This window comes from Babylonia areolata, chromosome 12, assembly GCF_041734735.1.
Source record: "Babylonia areolata isolate BAREFJ2019XMU chromosome 12, ASM4173473v1, whole genome shotgun sequence".
NCBI lineage: Eukaryota > Metazoa > Mollusca > Gastropoda > Neogastropoda > Buccinidae > Babylonia > Babylonia areolata.
Window position 1 is genome coordinate 511522 of NC_134887.1, and position 10000 is coordinate 521521.

The 10000-nt window shown below is 52.4% G+C and overlaps 1 protein-coding gene across 2 annotated transcripts in view; it reads right to left on the reverse strand.

The window, feature by feature from the left end:
• LOC143288287 (uncharacterized) overlaps positions 1-10000 on the reverse strand; it is a 112396-nt gene that overhangs the window by 87778 nt on the left and 14618 nt on the right. The gene's annotated exons all lie outside the window — the stretch shown is intronic.

The following is a 10000-nucleotide window of genomic DNA, read 5'->3' on the forward strand; positions in this document are numbered from 1 at the left end:
AACACTCTGTGTCCTGTCCTGTCCTCACACCACAAACAACACTCTGAGTCCTGTCCTGTCCTCACACCACAACCAACACCCTGTGCCATGTCCTGTGCTCACACCACAACCAACACCCTGTGTCCTGTCCTCACACCACAACCAACACACTGTGTCCTGTCCTGTCCTCACACCACAACCAACACCCTGTGTCCTGTCCTGTCCTCACACCACAACCAACACCCTGTGTCCTGTCCTGTGTCCTGTCCTCACACCACAACCAACACACTGTGTCCTGTCCTGTCCTCACACCACAACTAACACACTGTGTCCTGTCCTGTCCTCACACCACAACCAACACTGTGTCCTGTCCTCACACCACAACCAACACTGTGTCCTGTCCTGTCCTCACACCACAACCAACACCCTGTGTCCTGTCCTCACACCACAACCAACACACTGTGTCCTGTCCTCACACCACAACCAACACACTGTGTCCTGTGCTCTCCTCACACCACAACCAACACACTGTGTCCTGTCCTGTCCTCACACCACAACCAACACCCTGTGTCCTGTCCTCACACCACAACCAACACACTATGTCCTGTCCTGTCCTCACACCACAAACAACACCCTGTGTCCTGTCCTGTCCTCACACCACAACCAACACTGTCCTGTCCTGTCCTGTCCTGTCCTGTCCTCACACCACCACCAACACCCTGTGTCCTGTCCTGTCCTCACACCACCACCAACACCCTGTGTCCTGTCCTGTCCTCACACCACCACCAACACACTGTGTCCTGTCCTGTCCTCACACCACAACCAACACCCTGTGTCCTGTCCTGTCCTCACACCACAACCAACACCCTGTGTCCTGTCCTCACACCACAACCAACACACTGTGTCCTGTCCTCAGACCACAACCAACACACTGTGTCCTGTCCTCACACCACAACCAACACCCTGTGTCCTGTCCTGTCCTCACACCACAACCAACACACTGTGTCCTGTCCTCACACCACAACCAACACACTGTGTCCCGTCCTGTCCTCACACCACAACCAACACCCTGTGTCCTGTCCTGTCCTCACACCACAACCAACACACTGTGTCCTGTCCTGTCCTCACACCACAACCAACACCCTGTGTCCTGTCCTCACACCACAACCAACACCCTGTGTCCTGTCCTCACACCACAACCAACACTGTGTCCTGTCCTGTCCTCACACCACAACCAACACTGTGTCCTGTCCTGTCCTCACACCACAACCAACACACTGTGTCCTGTCCTGTCGTCACACCACAACCAACACCCTGTGTCCTGTCCTCACACCACAACCAACACCCTGTGTCCTGTCCTCACATCACAACCAACACTGTGTCCTGTCCTGTCCTCACACCACAACCAACACTCTGTGTCCTGTCCTGTCCTCGCACCACAACCAACACCCTGTGTCCTGTCCTCACACCACAACCAACACCCTGTGTCCTGTCCTGTCCTCACACCACAACCAACACACTGTATCCTGTCCTCACATCACAACCAACACCCTGTGTCCTGTCCTCACACCACAACCAACACCCTGTGTCCCGTCCTGTCCTCACACCACAACGAACACACTGTGTCCTGTCCTCACACCACAACCAACACCCTGTGTCCTGTCCTCACACCACAACCAACACACTGTGTGTCCTGTCCTGTCCTCACACCACAACCAACACTCTGTGTCCTGTCCTGTCCTCGCACCACAACCAACACCCTGTGTCCTGTCCTCACACCACAACCAACACCCTGTGTCCTGTCCTGTCCTCACACCACAACCAACACACTGTGTCCTGTCTTCACACCACAACCAACACCCTGTGTCCTGTCCTGTCCTCGCACCACAACCAACACCCTGTGTCCTGTCCTCACACCACAACCAACACACTGTGTCCTGTCCTCACACCACAACCAACACACTGTGTCCTGTCCTCACACCACAACCAACACCCTGTGTCCTGTTCTGTCCTCACACCACAACCAACACACTGTGTCCTGTCCTCTCCTCACACCACAACCAACACTCTGTGTCCTCTCCTCACACCACAACCAACACACTGTGTCCTGTCCTCACACCACAACCAACACTCTGTGTCCTGTCCTCACACCACAACCAACACTCTGTGTCCTGTCCTGTCCTCACACCACAACCAACACACTGTGTCCTGTCCTGTCGTCACACCACAACCAACACCCTGTGTCCTGTCCTCACACCACAACCAACACCCTGTGTCCTGTCCTCACATCACAACCAACACTGTGTCCTGTCCTATCCTCACACCACAACCAACACCCTGTGTCCTGTCCTGTCCTCACACCACAACCAACACTCTGTGTCCTGTCCTGTCCTCGCACCACAACCAACACCCTGTGTCCTGTCCTCACACCACAACCAACACCCTGTGTCCTGTCCTGTCCTCACACCACAACCAACACACTGTATCCTGTCCTCACACCACAACCAACACCCTGTGTCCTGTCCTCACACCACAACCAACACCCTGTGTCCTGTCCTGTCCTCACACCACAACGAACACACTGTGTCCTGTCCTCACACCACAACCAACACACTGTGTCCTGTCCTCACACCACAACCAACACACTGTGTGTCCTGTCCTGTCCTCACACCACAACCAACACTCTGTGTCCTGTCCTGTCCTCGCACCACAACCAACACCCTGTGTCCTGTCCTCACACCACAACCAACACCCTGTGTCCTGTCCTGTCCTCACACCACAACCAACACACTGTGTCCTGTCTTCACACCACAACCAACACCCTGTGTCCTGTCCTGTCCTCGCACCACAACCAACACACTGTGTCCTGTCCTCACACCACAACCAACACCCTGTGTCCTGTTCTGTCCTCACACCACAACCAACACACTGTGTCCTGTCCTCTCCTCACACCACAACCAACACTCTGTGTCCTCTCCTCACACCACAACCAACACACTGTGTCCTGTCCTGTCCTCACACCACAACCAACACCCTGTGTCCTGTCCTCACACCACAACCAACACACTGTGTCCTGTCCTGTCCTCACACCACAAACAACACCCTGTGTCCTGTCCTGTCCTCACACCACAACCAACACCCTGTGTCCTGTCCTCACACCACAACCAACACACTGTGTCCTGTCCTGTCCTCACACCACAAACAACACCCTGTGTCCTGTCCTGTCCTCACACCACAACCAACACCCTGTGTCCTGTTCTGTCCTCACACCACAACCAACACACTGTGTCCTGTCCTCTCCTCACACCACAACCAACACTCTGTGTCCTCTCCTCACACCACAACCAACACACTGTGTCCTGTCCTGTCCTCACACCACAACCAACACCCTGTGTCCTGTCCTCACACCACAACCAACACACTGTGTCCTGTCCTGTCCTCACACCACAACCAACACACTGTGTCCTGTCCTGTCCTCACACCACAACCAACACCCTGTGTCCTGTCCTCACACCACAACCAACACACTGTGTCCTGTCCTGTCCTCACACCACAAACAACACCCTGTGTCCTGTCCTGTCCTCACACCACAACCAACACTGTCCTGTCCTGTCCTCACACCACAACCAACACTCTGTGTCCTGTCCTGTCCTCACACCACAACCAACACTCTGTGTCCTGTCCTCACACCACAACCAACACCCTGTGTCCTGTCCTCACACCACAACCAACACCCTGTGTCCTGTCCTCACACCAAAACCAACACCCTGTGTCCTGTCCTGTCCTCACACCACAACCAATACTCTGTGTCCTGTCCTGTCCTCACACCACAACCAACACCCTGTGTCCTGTCCTCACACCACAACCAACACCCTGTGTCCTGTCCTCACACCACAACCAACACACTGTGTCCTGTCCTGTCCTGTCCTCACACCACAACCAACACCCTGTGTCCTGTCCTGTCCTCACACCACAACCAACACCCTGTGTCCTGTCCTCACACCACAACCAACACACTGTGTCCTGTCCTCACACCACAACCAACACCCTGTGTCCTGTCCTCACACCACAACCAACACTCTGTGTCCTGTCCTGTCCTCACACCACAACCAACACACTGTGTCCTGTCCTGTCCTCACACCACAACCAACACTGTCCTGTCCTGTCCTGTCCTGACACCACAACCACCACTCTGTGTCCTGTCCTCACACCACAAACAACACTGTCCTGTCCTGTCCTGTCCTGTCCTGTCCTCACACCACAACCAACACCCTGTGTCCTGTCCTGTCCTCACACCACAACCAACACACTGTGTCCTGTCCTCACACCACAACCAACACCCTGTGTCCTGTCCTGTCCTCACACCACAACCAACACACTGTGTCCTGTCCTGACACCACAACCAACACCCTGTGTCCTGTCCTCACACCACAACCAACACCCTGTGTCCTGTCCTCACACCACAACCAACACACTGTGTCCTGTCCTGTCCTCACACCACAACCAACACCCTGTGTCCTGTCCTGTCCTCACACCACAACCAACACCCTGTGTCCTGTCCTCACACCACAACCAACACACTGTGTCCTGTCCTGTCCTCACACCACAACCAACACACTGTGTCCTGTCCTGTCCTCACACCACAACCAACACACTGTGTCCTGTCCTCACACCACAACCAACACACTGTGTCCTGTCCTCACACCACAACCAACACTGTCCTGTCCTGTCCTGTCCTGTCCTGTCCTCACACCACAACCAACACACTGTGTCCTGTCCTGTCCTCACACCACAACCAACACACTGTGTCCTGTCCTGTCCTCACACCACAACCAACACCCTGTGTCCTGTCCTGTCCTCACACCACAACCAACACCCTGTGTCCTGTCCTCACACCACAACCAACACACTGTGTGTCCTGTCCTGTCCTCACACCACAACCAACACTCTGTGTCCTGTCCTGTCCTCGCACCACAACCAACACCCTGTGTCCTGTCCTCACACCACAACCAACACCCTGTGTCCTGTCCTGTCCTCACACCACAACCAACACCCTGTGTCCTGTCCTGTCCTCACACCACAACCAACACCCTGTGTCCTGTCCTGTCCTCACACCACAACCAACACCCTGTGTCCTGTCCTGTCCTCACACCACAACCAACACACTGTGTCCTGTCCTCACACCACAACCAACACCCTGTGTCCTGTTCTGTCCTCACACCACAACCAACACACTGTGTCCTGTCCTCTCCTCACACCACAACCAACACTCTGTGTCCTCTCCTCACACCACAACCAACACACTGTGTCCTGTCCTCACACCACAACCAACACCCTGTGTCCTGTCCTCTCCTCACACCACAACCAACACCCTGTGTCCTGTCCTCTCCTCACACCACAACCAACACACTGTGTCCTGTCCTCACACCACAACCAACACACTGTGTCCTGTCCTGTCCTCACACCACAACCAACACTCTGTGTCCTGTCCTGTCCTCACACCACAACCAACACTCTGTGTCCTGTCCTCACACCACAACCAACACCCTGTGTCCTGTCCTCACACCACAACCAACACCCTGTGTCCTGTCCTCACACCAAAACCAACACCCTGTGTCCTGTCCTGTCCTCACACCACAACCAATACTCTGTGTCCTGTCCTGTCCTCACACCACAACCAACACCCTGTGTCCTGTCCTCACACCACAACCAACACCCTGTGTCCTGTCCTCACACCACAACCAACACACTGTGTCCTGTCCTGTCCTCACACCACAACCAACACCCTGTGTCCTGTCCTGTCCTCACACCACAACCAACACCCTGTGTCCTGTCCTCACACCACAACCAACACACTGTGTCCTGTCCTCACACCACAACCAACACCCTGTGTCCTGTCCTCACACCACAACCAACACTCTGTGTCCTGTCCTGTCCTCACACCACAACCAACACACTGTGTCCTGTCCTGTCCTCACACCACAACCAACACTGTCCTGTCCTGTCCTGTCCTGACACCACAACCACCACTCTGTGTCCTGTCCTGTCCTCACACCACAAACAACACTGTCCTGTCCTGTCCTGTCCTGTCCTCACACCACAACCAACACCCTGTGTCCTGTCCTGTCCTCACACCACAACCAACACACTGTGTCCTGTCCTCACACCACAACCAACACCCTGTGTCCTGTCCTCACACCACAACCAACACCCTGTGTCCTGTCCTGTCCTCACACCACAACCAACACACTGTGTCCTGTCCTCACACCACAACCAACACACTGTGTCCTGTCCTCACACCACAACCAACACCCTGTGTCCTGTCCTGTCCTCACACCACAACCAACACACTGTGTCCTGTCCTGACACCACAACCAACACCCTGTGTCCTGTCCTCACACCACAACCAACACCCTGTGTCCTGTCATCACACCACAACCAACACACTGTGTCCTGTCCTGTCCTCACACCACAACCAACACCCTGTGTCCTGTCCTGTCCTCACACCACAACCAACACCCTGTGTCCTGTCCTCACACCACAACCAACACACTGTGTCCTGTCCTGTCCTCACACCACAACCAACACACTGTGTCCTGTCCTCACACCACAACCAACACACTGTGTCCTGTCCTCACACCACAACCAACACACTGTGTCCTGTCCTGTCCTCACACCACAACCAACACACTGTGTCCTGTCCTCACACCACAACCAACACACTGTGTCCTGTCCTGTCCTCACACCACAACCAACACCCTGTGTCCTGTCCTGTCCTCACACCACAACCAACACACTGTGTCCTGTCCTCACACCACAACCAACACCCTGTGTCCTGTCCTCACACCACAACCAACACTCTGTGTCCTGTCCTGTCCTCACACCACAACCAACACACTGTGTCCTGTCCTCACACCACAACCAACACCCTGTGTCCTGTCCTGTCCTCACACCACAACCAACACTCTGTGTCCTGTCCTCACACCACAACCAACACTCTGTGTCCTGTCCTCACACCACAACCAACACACTGTGTCCTGTCCTCACACCACAACCAACACCCTGTGTCCTGTCCTGTCCTCACACCACAACCAACACCCTGTGTCCTGTCCTGTCCTCACACCACAACCAACACTCTGTGTCCTGTCCTCACACCACAACCAACACTCTGTGTCCTGTCCTGTCCTCACACCACAACCAACACCCTGTGTCCTGTCCTGTCCTCACACCACAACCAACACTCTGTGTCCTGTCCTCACACCACAACCAACACTCTGTGTCCTGTCCTCACACCACAACCAACACACTGTGTCCTGTCCTCACACCACAACCAACACCCTGTGTCCTGTCCTGTCCTCACACCACAACCAACACCCTGTGTCCTGTCCTGTCCTCACACCACAACCAACACACTGTGTCCTGTCCTCACACTACAACCAACACACTGTGTCCTGTCCCCTGTCCTCACACCACAACCAACACCCTGTGTCCTGTCCTTCCTCACACCACAACCAACACACTGTGTCCTGTCCTGTCCTCACACCACAACCAACAACACCTGTTCCCTGTCCTCACAACCACAACCAACACCCTGTGTCCTGTCCTCACACCACAACCAACACACTGTGTCCTGTCCTCACACCACAACCAACACCCTGTGTCCTGTCCTCACACCACAACCAACACACTGTGTCCTGTCCTCACTGCGCAATACAAGGGCAGCAATCCATGTGTTTCTTCCCAATGTTAATGAGACGATTACTTCCCTTGTACAGCAAATTTCATGGGCACGTGGAGCCGAGAGCGAGAGAGAGAGAGAGAGAGAGAGAGAGAGAGAGAGAGAGAGAGTGCATATGTGTGCGCGCGTGCCTGTTAGTGTGTGTGTGTGTGTGTGTGTGTGTGTGTGTGTGTGAGGATTTCCAGAACTTTGTCATGTCCACTTGCTGTCTTCTGTAGCACCTCCACCACAAAGTCCTCAGTCTCTCTTCTTTATACAGTCATCAAGGCAGGTCACAGGCCATGAAATCTCTACACTGTGACTCTCTGTCTCTCTCACCGAGAAATGGACAAACACAGGGAGAAGAGTGAGACAGACTCGGGTCAACGAGACAGATAAGCGGAGTGATGGCCTAGAGGTAACGCGTCCGCTTAGGAAGCCAGAGAATCTAAGCGTGCTAGTTTGAATCACGGTTCAGTCGCCAGTATTTTCTCCCCCTCCACTAGATCTTGAGTGGTGGTCTGGACGCTAGTCATTCGGATGAGACGATAAACCCGAGGTCCCGTGTGCAGCATGCACTAGCGCACATAAAAGAACCCACGGCAACAAAAGGGTGGTCCCTGGCAATTTCTGTTGAAAAATCCACTTCGACAGGAAAAACAAATTATACTGCAGGCAGGAAAAAATACAGAGAAATGGGTGGCGCTCTCAGTGTAACGACGCGCTCTCCTTGGGGAGAGCGGCCCGAATTTCACACAGAGAAATCTGTTGTGAAAAAAAGAGAGATGCAAAATACAAAAATACAAATACAGACTTGGGTAAGCAGCCAGACAATGTGAGAGAAGGGGGAAGGGTGACAGAGAGAGAGAGAGAGAGAGAGAGAGAGAGAGAGAGACAGAGAGAGAGAGACAGAGAGAGAGAGAGACAGAGAGAGAGAAAGAGAGAGAGAGACAGAGAGAGAAAGAGAGAGAGAGAGAGACAGAGAGACACAGAGAAAGAGAGAGAGACAGAGAGAGAAAGAGAGAGAGACAGAGAGAGAGGCAGAGAGAGAGACAGAGAGAGAGACAGAGAGAAAGAGAGACACAGAGAGAGAGAGAGACACATACACACACACACACACACACAGAAAGAGAGACAGAGACACAGAGAAAGAAAGACACAGAGAGCTAAAGAGAGAGACAGAGACACACAGAGAGAGAAAGAGAGACAGAGAGAGAGAAAGAGAGAGAGACAGAGAGAGAGAGACAGAGAGAGAGAGAAAGAGAGAGAGAGCGAGACAGAAAGAGAGAGAGACAGAGAGAGAGAGAGACAGAGAGAGAGACAGAGAAAGACACACACACACACACACACACACACACACACAGACGGACCAGACAGACACTGACAGACAGACAGACAAACAGACAGACACTGACAGACAGACACACACACATACACACACACACACACACAAGAGAGAGAGAGAGAGACAGACAGACAGACAGACAGAATGAACGAAATTTTATTTCATTATGATAATGAGATAAGCAATGGTACAGTATGCTTTTTTCCACCCAGCTCTCAGGGTAAACAAAAATGATTACATGGAAAAAGACCAACAACAACAACAAAAACAACAACAAAAACAACAACAACAACAAAAAACACACCAAAAAAACATTTGTTATACAAAATACAGAAGTTGTGAATGGGGTGAAAGGTTGGGTCATGGTCACGAGACCTGATCGTCAGGCATGAAGTAACATGAAGAAAATCACAATTATGTTGGTGGACTGGTTAAGGCGTGGTTTGTTGTTGTTGTTTGTTTGTTTTTTGTTTGGCATTACTGGTCAGTGTGGCAGACAGTGATTAAAGTACCTAACAAGTGTGAAATGAAGTCTTTAAGTTTAATAAAAACGTTCTATAAACTGTTTTAAACCTCATACTTTTATGTTTAATGGTATTTGGCAGAGAGAAACTTTCCAAGAAGCCCCTCTCCCACCCCCTGAGTAAGCAAGGTCAATTCTAAATAGGTCTATCCTGGGTTTTCTGACGACAGTATTATTTGTGTACCTTCACTGATTTAGAGAGATCTTCTTGTTGGTGTTGGAGGAGCTAAACCGTTCATTATTCTAGATACATCATAACAGCTGTGCTGTACACACTGTAGTTTGTGTGTTGGTGTTGGAGGAGCTAAACCGTTCATTATTCTAGATACATCATAACAGCTGTGCTGTACACACTGTAGTTTGTGTGTTGGTGGAAGAGTATCCAGTGCTGAACAGAGTAGTGGAGTCAAACTTGTTGATTTTAAAAACTTCGTAC